We start from the raw sequence: 14,440 nt of genomic DNA, 5'->3' as shown, positions 1-14,440 counted from the left end.
CAGGATTTCGCAAATATTACTCAACCGGTTTCCATGATGGGTCACGATCCAAGGAACATTTCACATGTTTTTCACATTTGTTGCAGATCCTGGATTTATTTCCATTTCTTGAACATTGCAAGACACAGCGTTTAAAATTGCCTTTCCTTCCCCACTGATATCTACGAGTGTGTGTAATGTGTTGCCAATGCACATTTAGATCTGGAACTGGATATTTTCTACCGCTTCATAGTAACAAACAAGACTTGAAACCTGTAACTACCATCAATGAGAAACATAATGTGACCTTAACTATGAGGTTTGTTATAATTTAAGAGGCCTTGGCAGAGGTTTGCGCTCTAATATGGACTTCACATGTTTTTCAGAGCTGCCAAAATCATGTTTTTTGTTAGATTCTTGATTGAACATTGTGAATATTTTCTTTTCTTTCATGCATTTATAGTGCATCACAAATCAGAGGGTCCCTGGATCGAGGCTAAGCTACGATTTCCCTCAATCTTCGACGGGAAAACTACAGTAGTTGTTCCCACTTGAGTAGAGGGAAATAAATCATGTTTGATTAGTGTACAAGTGAACCTACTTAGTCGCCCTTCACAGTATTTACCCCGTGTTGCATTTCCTGCCTCTCACGCCATAACCACACGATGCTGACAGCCCGCCGCGGCCAGGGACGCCCGAGCTGCCGACGAGCCTCCGAGTCTGATCGAAGAGTTTCTTACAAATGTATTCAGGCCCCGTGGTCACTTTGTTACCGAGCCAATTAAATCGCCCGCTAAATGTTTGGTTAATCACGGGGGAAGGAAGCGCTGCCCTCGACTCATGCGAGTGCCGAGCTTCATTTCACTTTACATCAGGAGCCGTGCACTTGTTAAATCATCTGCTCGTAATCTCTCCCCCAACTTGCAGTAAAGGCTGAGAGCATATGGTGCTATTTACCATGATGAACGGAATATGACTGACAATGAAACTAATTGAAATGTTCGGCGGCGGCGGCGGCGGCTAATTCTCCACGGTTCATTTGCATATTTGCTAAAGCAAAGCTGATCGGCGGTTGCGGGTGAGATTCTCAGGAGATGAACCTCTCGCCTGCGGTGTCGACCGACTTCCAGGTGTTCGTTGGAAAAACGTAAAGGTAATGATCGTGTTGGATTTCTCTGAAAATCCTCAAATAACACCTCCATGTAGCAGGTAGTGCATCTGTGTGGTTGCCATGGAAACTACTGACGTGTTTGGTAATATTCTCCGGTTCACACTGTTCCTTTGGGCCGACTGACAGGATGTCTTCAGGATTAGAGCTGCGAATGTGGGGAACTGTGATACTAACACATAGACTGAGATCTTACATAAGAAGAAAATATATTAGTTATGCAATTCATTCCATAAAATTAAGTAATTTCTTGTGAGATTTATTTATTTTGGCAGGTTTTTCTTTTTAAACAGACAAACAGTGAAACAATATATTTTGTTGTGAGTCTTTTATTTTAATTGGCCAATCCAGGCACGGTGCCATATTGTACCAGCGTGTCTGAAATGTACCTTCACAATGTGAATTTGATAAAGAGCTGGCAGAGTTTGGAATCGACCTACGTGAGGGGAAAGAGTCACACTGGAGGCGAGCTCTGAGATCCTGGCAGCACACACCGACTCGCACCAGATACAGTTTCCAACAAATATTTGAAATCAGAAAGAAAAAATGGTGCATGTTGTTTTTTTTCGCTGATGTGAATTGACAAGTTGTGCTCGAGGAAAATGTTCCGACAGCTCGGTAAACACAGATCTCACACATGGATTAACATGAAAATATGTTTATTTTGGCACTTAACTGAACATTTTGTTTTGGTTTTAAAGATGGTTGAATCTGCTTTGACTTGAATTTATTACCTTCACAAAAACAACAGATTTACTCAAAGCTTGGTGGAAGGATTGTAGTTTGGGACAAGGAAGAACTTTATACATTTTATGTTGATATAAAGTGTTTCCCTTTGTTCAACTTTCTGAAAATTCTATATTTTAACTGTTTTCCCAGGTTCATGGATGGTGATAAAAAAATAATCAGGCACATGAAAGGGAACCACTCTCTGAATGTGTGGTGTTTGGAGCAGATGCACGGGAACATCTGGATCTCGTCTGTTTTATTCAAATATTAAATATCTTTAAACAAGATCAAAACCATCGTCTGGTTCAGAAGTGACGACCTGAGGAAGAAGACGCCAGACGAGGAAAATGTTCCAACAGCTCGGTAAACAATGAGGAGAAGTAAACACAGATCTCACACATGGATTAACATGAAAATAGGTTTATTTTTGCTCTTAGCTGAACATTTTATTTTGGTTTTAAAGTTGGTTGAATCTGCCTTGACTTGAAGTTATTATCTTTACAAAAACAACAGATTTACACAAAGCTTGGTGGAAGCATGAGGTTTGGAACAAGGAAGAACTTAACACATTTTAAATGTTGATGTAAAGTATATCCCTTTGTATATGGTGAAATAATCAGGCACATGAAGTGGAACCAAAATCTGAGTGTGTGAAGTTTGGAGCAGATGCACCTGAACATCTGGATCTCGTCTGTTTCTAGTTTAACTCAGTTCATCACTTCACTGATGAGTCCAACTGTTTTATTCAAATATTCAACATCTTTAAACAAGATCAAAACCATCGTCTGGTTCAGAAGTGACGACCTGAGGAAGAAGACGCCAGACGGAGGAGGAATCACTCGGTCGACAAAAGTTCAGACAAACCTGCGTCGCAGAATCATGTGGGACCGAGATGAGAGCCGGAGATGATACATGACAGATTATCAGAGAATGAATTTTTCCCTTTTTACATCTCTGCCTCTCAGTCTGAACAGAAGTGACATCTGGGCTCCTGTGATTTACACTTTGAAACAAATTATTGCAAATCTCATTACAACGTCATGTTTTTTTCTTTTTTTATGCGACGCTGCAGCTGTTCAGGGAGAATGTTTCAGGTTCAGGTTTTTAGGTCTTATTCAATTTTTAATACACACCAGCAGATTGTCCTTTTAAGTAAATGAGTATTTAAACTTATGTTTAAGTGAAAATTATGACATTATAAGTACAATTTTGAATAACCAAGCAAAAAGTACACGTATATGTAAGTTAACTTAAATTCATGTCACAATCATAAGATAACGTGATAATTATACGGTAATAAGTCAAATTCATAAAGTTATGATACAAAGCCCAATTGTTAGACAAATAATCTTAAAAATATGTGACAAATGCTTGACCTACTCTAAGTAGTAATATCTCTGTGATCATTTTATAAAATAACTGTCTATCCCATCATTCTGATAATTAGTAAAGTATTTCATTATCCATCCTGCGTTCCTGTATTTTGTCTTTTCTACACACAACTTTAAGGCGTCCTTACTTTAAAGACATTTTCTTGTTCCGTTTCCTCTTGTACTGATATTCACCTTTACGCTCACTCTCACATTTCTCATTGTCACAAACACAAAGACGAGAGTAGAACATGTACAAATTATAGAAGACGTCTGAATCACCAGTTAAATCTCTTCCAGCTCCTGATCCATACGGAGCAGATGATGATTTAACACATTCCATTTCTCCACCGGTTGATAAACTGGAGAGAAATCTGAGCCTCTTCAGACTCCGTCGTCTGCCAGGTTTCATGACAGCGGACAGGATCAGAGGGAACAAATCCAACAGCTGATATTTTCTAATATGGATTCAATTCATCAGGGGGAAAAGTCCTTTTTAAATCCAAACCCAGGATGTGTCTGTGCCGCGTGCTCGGACCCAATCCATCCTCCGGTCCGTGAGTTATCCCGGGCCACCGTGTGCCGAGCTCCCAGCATCTGGCACAAAGAGCCGAGCTCACAGCTGCCTGGCAGCAGAGGGCCGGAGCGTTCAGTGTACTTTGGAGACTTCCCAATTCCAGCATCAGATTTCAGATGTGCGCCATTCCGCTGATTACATCAGTGCTGAGGATTAAACTGTGATTTTATATAATACTTATCTAATGGCTTAGCGTTTCCTGAGCAAGACACATTTATTTCTGCGGAAGCTTGAGTTATTAACTTGCAATTTCTTTGGACCCACGGAACTGTGCAGATGAATAATGGCTTGAAAGGTTCCCAGTGGAAGATCACAACCAGCCCCACTCATCCTCACTGGTGTCCTGCAAACAACCTGACATCTCACATTTTTTGGACAGTTTGTTTTTCTTTCCATTGCCGTCGACAGCTGACATTATCGTCTGTGCTCAGAAAAGGTTCGGTGATGTGGGATCTGAGCCAAGAGACTGATGGGCTAAATCAACACTATTTCCTCTTTCTATTTTTTTCTTGTTAAATGAAAAAGTAAACTTTCCCGCAATGGAAGGGTTCGACACGACACTGACGGCAGGCAGTCACTCAGAGAAAAGCAATATTGGTGCGATATTATCCAAACAGCAGATGGAAGGATAACATACGCTGATTGCACCTGCCAAACAGATCCGCGCCAGAGGACGAGGAAATACTTGTAACTTGCAGCAAAACATGAAAATGGAAAAATGATAATCGGCCGACAGACGCAAACATGTGCAGCAGTTACATATAAAACCAAACTAATCCCCGCGAAGATCTAATAAACACAGGTATTAATTGCATTCAGCTGCATTTGAACTCCTTTTACCGTTAAATAAAACACAATAAGGCGTTGATTTAATGGGTTTTTAATTCAAATTAAAATGTCATTAGAGAGAAGAAGGCCTGTTCTGTTCTAGGAGGCAAAACAATATCTCTAAATTGCGAAACCCACACTCTCACGCTAATATGTATGAAACTACACATTAATTCCAGTTCAATCTATGTGCATTAGCAGGATAAACACGACACACAGAAGCAGTGACGGTGCAAAAGTGATTGTATTTTCCGTTTAGTTCATTTACAGGAGAAAATTTACATTGTTTTCATAGTTAATTGGTTAATTAACATGTAATAAATATTTTTAAATCATAATTACGCACAACAATATCCTAACCACATCAAAATCTGATTTATTTACCATTTACGTGTTCTAGTAATTTGACTCTAGGTGTTAATTGCAATTTTAATTATACAGCAAAAAAAAAAAACACTTCAAAACAAGCAAAGAATATCCCTGTGACACACTGTAATTGTGTCAGTGGTGTAGAGTGTAAGTGACAGAGTGGCAGAGAGGTTGGCTCTCCCAGTCACTTAGCTCACGCACCTGCCAACATTCAATTATCCAGCCAGGGAGCAGATATGACAAGTGTTCACACCTGTGGTTACCCAGGTCCAGATCTGTTAATGACCACGTCGCCGCTGGAATCGCTTTCAGGTTGTGCAGCAAAACGTTCCAACCGCACAAATTATTCCCATTCAGGTCGACTAATAGGAAAGTTGATAAGACTCCAAATTCGATAAGACTCAAACTGAAAAATCCCTTAATTCCTTCTCATTTGTTTTTGGACATTTTCCTTTGGACTCGATGGAGATGAGGTTGAAACAGAAATCCATCTTCTTCAACATCATCATCACTGTGGATGTTTGGAAACACTGTGATGAATCCATTTGACTTTCAACTGCTTCTCTTTTGTAAGAAAGAACAAAAAACAATGTATTTGCAAAATAGAGGCAAACTGTTTGCTAGCTGTTGTTGTATATGAGGTAACAAAAGTATAAACCAGCACCATAATTATTTATATTTATAGGATTTTGAAGAAGAACAGTGTTGTGTAATAAGACGTCCACTGGCAGAATGAACAATTCCTCCCCCATGTTAGCAGATGGGACATAAAATGTAGAAATACATGTTCAATCAATTTTTGACAAAGTTGCTTTCTGTCATTTAGTTTTTTCTTATCACACTAATGCATTTTTCATGTTTTCTGGTAAGTTTGGCTTAAATTGGTCATAATTTGAGGCCATAAAAATGGGTAAATATCTAAAGTACATGATGGCAGCACCTTTTTATCCGTGATATGTTCTATGATATAATATAATATGACCGTTTTGGGTCAGGCCTAACAACAGGAACATCTTTATTTTAATTTTATGAACAAAACTAATTTACGTTGACTTAACTTTCTGTGATGCTGCAGACAAATCTTTCAGTTTCTTGCAACAACTGTTGTAATTCATGACATTTCTGCAGAAAACGGGTCGTAACTCGCAGTTTACTGAGCTTAGCGTCATATTAAACATGAATACAGGTGCACATCAGTGTTATGTGTAATACAATGCAGCCAGTGTTCAGACGGGTCCGTAACAAAGGCTGATACACATGGAACCTGAGATGAAAATGAAAAGAAGATGACAGACAATCTGCCGCGTCTAAGCTCCGACATGTCAGCAGCTCACATCCTGGTTTGTGGAGGTTTCTCTGTTTCAGCGACGTTTTGAAAGTTTCGCTCTGTTTCTAAAGGGCAGCGGTGACATCAAACCCACCGGGAGGAAGCCATTTAGTTGTCCTGCGACAGAAGGAAGAGGGGGGGGGGGGGGGGGTTAGAATCTGACAGGGGGAGCGATTGGAATGAGAGATAAAGGGAGGAACAATAACGTAATGTGTGCTGTCAAGATGAGGATATGAGACAGAGAATAAGACCCTGTCTGTCACAAATGTGTCCCTGTCTCTTTGAAAGCCTTCTTCTGGAGAACGTCTGATTCCCTTTTGAAATATTAGAAGAGGACAGTTCTGTCTATTCGCTGTCTTCACATCCAGATAAGATTGATTTGTTTACTCCTCCCGGGGTCGTGATCTTATTTCACAGATTCTCAGGGTTTTTATTAACGATTTAAGTGTCAGTGAGACAATGTTGATACATTAATTCTTTTTTAATGGACAAGTATTTATTTCAGGCATTTCCAGTCGACCACAAAGTCCTTCACCGTGTTTGTTTCATTCAATGAGAAGTTTAATGTCTCGCTCAAAGGTACTTCAACACACTTCAACCAGTAACAAGGGTGTAGATACAAATATTTTTGATAATTTAGTTTGAGAGAATTAAAATAAGGTTGTTATAATTGGCAACAGGAGCAATACACATTCAGCACAAGCACCTCAGTGTAAATAATAGACTGCATATAAACACGTCTCCACTTCTAACAGTTTGAAGTCAAAATATCTTGGATCTGTATCCAAGCTGGAATCAAAGTCCCCAATTTAAACAATAAGGAGTCAGTGAGTTGTTAATCATAACGTTTAATTCAGTCTTAACAGCATCAAATTACCAATTAATTAAATCCAAACTTACCAGAAACACAAAATAATTGAATAACACTTATCGTAAGTCTCTTCGGATAAAAGCGTCAGCTAAATGAAATGTAATGTTATGAATAAACAAGATTAAAAACTGCATGTTTTTAATGCATAGTGTACATCTTCTAACATCTGGAAGGTGGGGTCTATGACTTACACTGCAGCCAGCCACCAGGGGGCGATCAGGATATTTTGTGTCGTCCATCTTTACGTAGTGTTCACCTGGAAAGTAAACAAGCTGTTGTTGCTCGCCCTGCTAACATTCACCATCAACACAACATGTTTACTTCCAGATGCTGTGGTTCCCTTCATCTGAATGGGAAATGCATCTTTACATGAAGATTAAAGTCACATTTTAAATCCTATTGTGTGGAATAAAAGACGATGTTTCAGTACAGCTGAAATATTCTCCCATGCTTGTGGATAACAGGAACTCCCAATATGCCTTCCCTTAATTAATCGATACCGAAATATCCCATATTCATTTGGCGTTTTTTGTGCCGTGTCCAACAAACATTGAGAACGAAGACATAATTAGACCCCAGAGGAACGGAGGTGATATAATATATAGTAATTGTTGATTTTCAATCATGAATACTGACGTCTGTAAATACACACTTAAATATATTTCCCATATTATAACATTCATTATTGCCAGAAGTGCCTTTTGAGTACTTAATGCTTTATGTACTAATTTCTAGATTTTTATCTATAGCTGCTGCTGCTCTCGCTACTTTCTCCACATTTCTTTAGTTTTTTCCAAAACCCTCTTCCACAACTCCTGCCTTTGTATGACACACAGGTCTCTGGTGAGCTCAGCAGATCAGGCCTCCTGAATGGCCGGCGCTGATTATAGTCGTCATGGTGATTAGCTTGAATATCCGCCTGTGCCGGGGAACAGATGGACAGAAATCACCAGCTCCACGTGGTGATGTGGGCTTCTGGCAGCGGGACCATTGTTGTTGCTCAGTTTTCACGCTCCACACGTTCATGCAGGTTCACCAGGAGGGAAAAAGTTTTTTTTTTTTCCTGCAGACATCATTTCTCCTTGGCTAATGAGAGGCAGCCCCCCCCCCCCCCACACACCACCACCACCACCTCGTCTTCAATCCGAACTCTTTGTTGAGGAATAATCAGAATGATTAATGTTCCGAAATGGAACTGCTGAGTTTTCGGCTCGCCTGATAACCTTACCCGGATTCAGCTCAGACCCAATTGTCTCTGATAATACTCTGCCGCATTCTGAATGAAATTGCCAACAATGAGCCGGCTCCTCCGTATTATAGGAAAAAAAGGGTCATTTAGTTGCAGTGACGGAGTGGAGGGCCAGGTGCTCTTAAATCCTCTTGAGATGATAGATCCATTTTCTGTCTTCAGCAACAATCAGCCGTTCTCGTTCAAACACTGATATCCTTCCACGCCGAGCTCTTCACGTCCCTTAATTTTAAATTAAAGCCACATGTCTTTTGTTGGACAGAAAATTGGCGAGGAAGTGTCACGCTGCATATCAAAAGGAAGACGCAGCTGTGGACGGACGTGTCGTCGCGTCGCTGCTCAAACAGAACATTTGGTTTTAGAAACACACATAGAGGAGGAGGAGACGTGTGGGAATTGGAAGCCACGTGCATTTGGGGTAAGTTGCACTTTCTGTTTGTCTGTTTGCTTGGTAAATGCATCCAAAGGCCCTGATACACCAGGTTTTAGTCGCATGTTGGAGTTACTGAGAACAAGCTCTCTGACGGTTCTACCCAGTGACTCTGTTTCAAGGGCATATTTGCTTAAGCAATTGAAATCCACCCAAATATTTACTGCAGTCACGGTAACATCCATTATCTGAACCGTTTCGGGTCGCAGGAGGGAACTGGAGCCAATCCCAGCTGATAGGAGGCGAGAGGAGAGGGAACATGACGGACATGACCCCAGTGTATCACAGGGAAACTACTCCCAGCGCTCCCATTAAGCTCTGGGAGGAAGCCGGAGTAACGGCAGAAAAACTACGCAGACAATGGAAGAGCCTGAAAACTCCACAAACTGGGAAACCATCTTTACATCTGTTGTGCAGTTTCGTAAGTCTGTTTTGTTTTATATTGACTAAGATTCCTTTCCAGGTTTTCTCTCCTACACTGTGGTATATAGATTTTTTTTGTGAATGTAAAAGTTCTGTGAAGTCCGAGGTAAAGATCCTGCAGGACTTCACCTCTACATTTTCACGATACAAACCTAGCAGCTAGTTCGATATCTAGGGGAACGTAAAGCAGAGGCCGACATTTCCGACACGTGTTGGAAACAGTTGACCAATCACAACGGCGGGGACCAGCTGGCCAATCAGAGTAGACTATACTGTATCAGGGTGTGTACCTTAAAGAGACAGGGAGCAAAACCAAGTGTTTCAGACAGAGGCTGAAAAGAGGAGCTGCAGCAATGGAAAGTTTGAGGAAAGTGATTGTTTATAAAAACCTTTGAATAATAACTCCTATTTAAATTATCAACCTGAATATGAGCAGGAAATATACAGCCTCTTTTAAAGGATTGAACCTAAAGGTATAATCAGGTATTACAAATGTGTGCAAAGAGGAATTGAACGAATGCAAACAGTTAAAACAAACCATTACTAGTGGAATGAAAACTTTTACATCATTTTATCCAATTCATCAGGATGAATTTCCACCGAATCGTACAGCACAGCATGAATTCTCGTTTTTTCCCACAATCCCTCCAATGATGTGGCTAATAGGTGTGATATTAATGTTTTAAGTACATCGGTATCGATGAGCCCCCCCCACGGTGAATTAAACAGGGTCACGTTACGCTGGAGAAAGAAGCTTTAGTTCCGACTGCAGATGCTGTTTTTTTTCCTGCACTTGCAGCAAGTGAGTAAACGGCACAACTCATTTCCCAGCTCAGTGCCGTGTTCAGCGCTCTGTGCATAATGAGCTTTTGATTTATTCTGCTGATCAATTAGTTTTTGTTTCTTAAATTGGACACATTTAACACTTGAGTCGCCGCGACACTAACTGTGCAATTCTGTCACATAATTGATATCATTACCAGCGGCTCTTTAACCTGAGAAGGACGCTAGAGGTTCTGTTAAAGTGTGAGGGAGTTAACCAGGAGCCGTCCTGTTTGTGAAACTGCAGCGTTGACGTGACGCTGCTTCTGTTATTCTCATGGTGAGAATAAAAAAATAAAACGAGCCAGAGGAAAAACACTTGAAGGTGTTTTGAAACCGAAGAGGTGAGAAGAGGCGGAGCAGCTTTACCTCGGCTGCTGATTACACACATTTGTCTCCAGCATAATTTTCCATTGTTTTTCACTTTGGTTTTAAATGTTCCTCCCCCCCCGCTGCAAACCAACCGCTGTGACTTTCCCTCAGTGGAGGTGTTTTTACTGTGAGAATGACAAGTTACAAGTAAAAAGCCAGTTCCCAAACAGCACTGCAGCAATTAAAGGACCTCGAAAAATCCTGATTTAGTAGTTGTCGTCACCACAGGCTGAAAAACACTATTAAAAATAATATTTTTAATATTTGTTTTAATCCCTTAATTCAAAAACACTTGGGTTCGGAACATTTGTGCCCTGGTTTCATGTTCTGTAATTAAGGAGACAACACAAAGCTTTGCTTAGCAACAGTGCAGAGAATAAAGCCCAGAATAATCAAGACACAGTGACACTTGACCCAGTTACAACGTTAATATTAAATAATGCAGAAACCCACACAATAAAATAACCACACAAACAGAGCGCGTGTGTGAGTTGTGGCTCATTAAGTATTGTTTCTACATTATTCAGCTGTAACTTGACCACAGGATCAATGTGACTTCATCCTGCACATTACACGCTCAGACTGAGAAGTAGGAACCTCTGACTGCAGTGGGTTGTGTTATCAGAACGGCATTAAGCAACAAAGGTGAATGAAACAAAACTCCATTCTGAAGACGGGTTGCATCGCAGGGAGACATCGATATCGTCTAACACCTCTTCTACACCAACATCGAGTGTCTATGCAAGTTTGTTCCGTCAAGAAACTGAGAAGTTGACGATAAAAATGTAATAAAGAAACAATAAGTAAACACAGGTTCATGGAAAAGGTGCAGTGTCAGCAAATGGACCGCCAAAATAAAGAGCCGTTCATTGTGATTCTGATTGATTTTGGTCCCATGCGTCCACGTTAATGTGGCAGCCGACGACACTCGGGAGTCTTGGCTCCCACATTCATCCTCTAAATGTTGTTGTTGTTTTGGACTTCAAAAGAGTAAAAACCTTTGAAGCAGCCCATAAATTCGCTCAGCTCCTTTCCCAGATCGCCCTTTGTCTCACACACACACAAACACACACACACACACACACACACACACACACACACACACACACACACACACACAGAACTGACCTTCCTCTCACACTCGGTGAGAAACATTTGTTCTTTGTAAACAGAAATGACCTAAAACCATGTTTATTTGCATATGAAGCGGTGGAAGTGAGATCTGATCACACACGCAGAGACTCCATCCAACACCAGGTGTGAACCGAACAACTCCGGGCTGTCCACTAGAGACCCCCCCCCCCCCCACACACACATGCATGTTAATGCCAAGTGTGAACAAGACGGAAGCTGAAAATGTCAGGTCATCCCGTTTAACATGGGCCTCGGTGGGCTGCAGCGTGGCCCCCCCCCGGGGCGCCAGCACTCGTTTGAACTTTAAAGGATGGCGTCGATTTGTTATTGAGCTGTTTTCCTCGTCTCTGTATTCCAGTGATCACGATACCCCCCCCCGCTAAACTCAGCACTCTCATCCACTGGCCTGATGTTCTCCGGGACACAGGTGAAACTCTCCCCACGGTTTTAACTTTTCCTTGATGCAAGGGGCTGTCAGTCACAAGGGTCAAGAGGTCGAGAGGGTTACAGATGCATAAAGGTTTTACAATCCAGTGGTGAGGCCAAACATTGCAGGTCAGTGGATAAAATAGATGAAATGGGTTGTAAGGATGGAAAAATATAGAATTTTCTTCTTTTTTTTTAACATAATATACTCTGTATCTTTGGGCAACCAACTTTATGTTTGCACCGTATTGGCTCTGAAGATGCAAATGTCGAGTTTGGTTCACACTGAATAAGTTATTCCCTCCTGACATTCGTGTTCCCTTGATGAATCCTAGCTTATCCCCCCGACTTTCATTCATAACGGTTTTATATTTCTTCATTTCATGTTCACATTTTGCAGCGTCACCCCCTAAAAACCCAGTCCTCTCTCGACAGTAGCCGCAGCTCACATGCAAATTTGTTCTGCTCCTGCTCAGACTGTCGGTCGGCCCTCAGATAAACTGAGCTTCAGTTCTTCAAACATCCTCAGAATCCTGCCCTGAAAGAAACTGTATAAAAAAATGCTGAAGGCTACAAACGCAGAAGGTGGAGAAGGACATTGCAGATATCCGTCTTTCCAGCAGCCCTTTCTCTGGGAAACTCAGGTCATACCTCTCTGGTCTCCTTCCAGGTGGTAGTGCCTGGAAATGGAAGGCACCCAGGAGGTATCCTGAAAATATACCTTCGTCAACTGGCTCCTTTTGGCATGAAGAGTATAGCTCTCTCCAAACTTCTAACCCCATCTCCAAGGCTTATCCAAGCCTCCCTCATTTTATCAACTTGTATCCTCAGTCGCATTGTTTTGGTCTCAACATCTGCATTACTCCAGATGTTGCACCAATCCGCCTGTCCCTCTCCTGGTCCTTCTCCTGGTCCCTCTCCTGGTCCTTCTCCTGGTTCCTCTCCTGGTTCCTCTCCTGGTCTCTCTCCTGTCCCTCTCCTGGTCCTTCTCCTGGTCCTTCTCCTGGTCCCTCTCCTGGTCCGTCTCCTGGTTCCTCTCCTGGTCCTTCTCCTGGTCCCTCTCCTGGTCCGTCTCCTGGTTCCTGTGCTGGTCCCTCTCCTGGTCCGTCTCTTGGTCCATCTCCTGGCCCCTATCCTGGTCCCTCTCCTGGTCCGTCTCTTGGTCCATCTCCTGGCCCTTCTCCTGGTCCCTCTCCTGGTCCATCTCCTGGCCCCTCTTCTGGTTCCTATCCTGGTCCCTCTTCTGGTCCTTCTCCTGGTCCCTCTCCTGGTCCCGCTCCTTTCCCTATCCTTTCCGTATCCTTTCCCTATCCTGGTACATCACCTGGTCCCTCTCGTTTTCCTCTCCTGGTTCCTCTCCTGGTCCTTCTCCTGATCCCTCTCCTGGTCCTATCTCCTGGTCCCTCTCCTGGTCCATCTCCTGGTCCCTCTTCTAGTTCCTCTCCTGGTCCCTCTCCTGGTCCCTCTACTGGTCCATCTCCTGATCCCTCTCCTGGTCCCTCTCCTGGTCCCTGTCCTGGTCCATCACCTGGTCCCTCTCCTGGTCCCTCTCCTGTCCCTCTCCTGGTCCTTCTCCTGGGTCCCTGGTCCTTCTCCTGGTCCCTCTCCTGGTCCTTCTCCTGGTCCCTCTACTGGTCCATCTCCTGATCCCTCTCCTGGTCCCTCTACTGGTCCCTGTCCTGGTCCATCACCTGGTCCCTCTCCTGGTTCCTCTCCTGGTCCATCACCTGGTCCCTCTCCTGGTTCCTCTCCTGGTCCATCTCCTTGTCCCTCTCCTGCTCCATCTTCCCATCTCGCGTGCACAAGACCGAGAGATTCTGAAAACCCTAAACTATTATTTAACAACTCTTGTTAAATATTGATGGCATTGAGACATGGAAACCAGAACTATCTCTTCTGGAATCAAACATTCAGCCACGCGAACCCCGAACAAACTAATCTTCAGTGCCATTATACCTGATATTATTGGGTCTAGAATTCAGTGTAGCTTAAGAATTAAATGTTTTAAGCACGCCTGCATACTAATGTCGTCATCAGAGTCATATGTTAATAAAGCTAGAGTATCTGAATGTGACCCTGGATTAGATGATGTCACCGTGAGCTCTTAAGGTTGTTGTATATTTTAACGCTGTTGCTAAGTAGAGCGTCCGTGTCACATGACACGCTCTGTCATGACAGCGGCTTTCCACTGAAGACATCTCGACAGGCGAGAGGAGAGAGAACAGCTGCACGTCTCTGCTGCACATGCATGATAGATGATGGAGCCATGCTACAGTGATCACACTTGCTGCGTGAGATTGACTTGCCGCTCGTCTCTTCTTCATTACTTTTTAAATGACTTCACTGTCGACTCGGGGGGGGGGGGG

The sequence above is a fragment of the Limanda limanda genome, chromosome 9, assembly GCF_963576545.1.
Source record: "Limanda limanda chromosome 9, fLimLim1.1, whole genome shotgun sequence".
Taxonomy (NCBI): domain Eukaryota; kingdom Metazoa; phylum Chordata; class Actinopteri; order Pleuronectiformes; family Pleuronectidae; genus Limanda; species Limanda limanda.
This window is presented reverse-complemented; position numbering follows the sequence as displayed.